This window comes from Benincasa hispida, chromosome 7 (genome assembly GCF_027475165.1).
Source record: "Benincasa hispida cultivar pf3 chromosome 7, pf3_genome.v1.1, whole genome shotgun sequence".
Taxonomy (NCBI): Eukaryota; Viridiplantae; Streptophyta; class Magnoliopsida; order Cucurbitales; family Cucurbitaceae; genus Benincasa; species Benincasa hispida.
Window position 1 is genome coordinate 10,018,644 of NC_143484.1, and position 1,567 is coordinate 10,020,210.

The 1,567-nt window shown below is 31.2% G+C and overlaps 1 non-coding gene across 1 annotated transcript; it reads right to left on the bottom strand.

Annotated features, from left to right (window-relative positions):
- Nucleotides 1-320: 320 nt before the first annotated feature.
- LOC120082281 (small nucleolar RNA snoR114) lies at nt 321-409 on the bottom strand. The gene has a single exon (XR_005483116.1). It is a non-coding gene; the product is annotated as a small nucleolar RNA snoR114 (small nucleolar RNA).
- Nucleotides 410-1,567: the final 1,158 nt, after the last annotated feature.

Below are 1,567 nucleotides of genomic sequence, written 5' to 3' on the forward strand. Positions count from 1 at the left end.
TTACAGTTATTTATTCTAAGACTTTATTTTAAAAATATATAAATTTATTTCGTAAATTAAAAATTAGAAAAGTCACATGCACTATCTTTCAAATACATACCTACATTCCAAAAATCACAACCACTTGACAAAGTACTATATGGAAATTTATGAAAAATATAAGGCCAAAAAGAACATGTAAAGATTCTTTCTTATTTTTATTTAATAACCACTCCATACAGCAATTTGGACACAAATAGTTCACAGTATCAAATATTTCATAAATTCACAAACTGTATTTTTAGTGTAGTTAACAATAAAAAGAGACTAAAAAAGTAGTCAAGCTCAGATGTGCCAAGGTGTCGACGACAGATGATCCGACGGTCGTGATCGACCCACGATCACTGGAGCACAGAATTCCTCATGGCAGGACAATTGGAAATTGCACCATTCGGCGGCAATCGAACCCAGGTCTGTACCGTTGCAGGGAACTATTTTACCACAAGACCACCGGTGCTTTCTGATTTTAATGCAAAACTTAATGTAATTTTTTCAGAATAAACACACTTTATGTGGAACTCCCATGATCTTCAACTCCAAAAGTAATAATAATTAAAAAGAATAAATAAATAAGATTACATATTTTTATTTTCTTTGCAAGGACACACTTTATGTCGTGTTCTTCAACTCCAAAATAATAATAATAATAGTAATAATAATAATTAGTGTGAATTTAGTGTACAATCCACACCTTATCCATCTATTTAAGCATAGATGTGCTGATTTTGTACTACAATGGGCTTTCTTCAATTCGCATAAGGCTTTTATTTTGTGACATGTTATCAGATCTAATAAATTTTGTGAATATCCGTTTGTTGGTGTGTTTTTAGATTCAACGATACAAATAATTTGAAATTTTAGAAATAACATTTTATATTTCCAAATGTATATTTCAAATCTCCTTGAGCGTAAACAACATATGACAATTTATTGGATTGAAGAATCTTTTGATTCTTAAAATGATGTCTAATGTGAATTTTCAATAATTTTCTCATCATCATTGACCAAAAATGACCTAATCGAACATGCCAAACGGAATATATATATCTGGATTAGTGAACTTCAGGTTCAACGTTCACTACAACAAAAACTACATTTATTGACATTTGCTATTTTTATTACTTGACATTTTTATAAAAAAAATGTCAAGTTCAAGCAATGTTTTCTTGCCATTTTAAAAATGTCAAGAGTGACTAAGATTTCCTCAATTTTTATTTTCCCAAAATTAAACTTAATTTAATTTTCAATACACGTACAAGACCACATTTTTGTTCTCCCTCTCAAAACAATTTTCCCATACTTTCTTTCGCCGCTATTTCTCAGATTTTCAGTCGCCGTTCTTTTCGAATTTTTCCTAGATTTTTCTTCTCCCTTTCAAACAGGCCAATTGACCACATTTTAGTTCTACCCTAGCTTCCCTCTCAAACGAAGTCAATCGACCAACTTCCCTTTCCTCTCAAACGAAGCTGCCACTCTTTCCTCCATGTTATCCAATCTTTGTTTTCTGTATTTCAGAGCTTCATTCGGT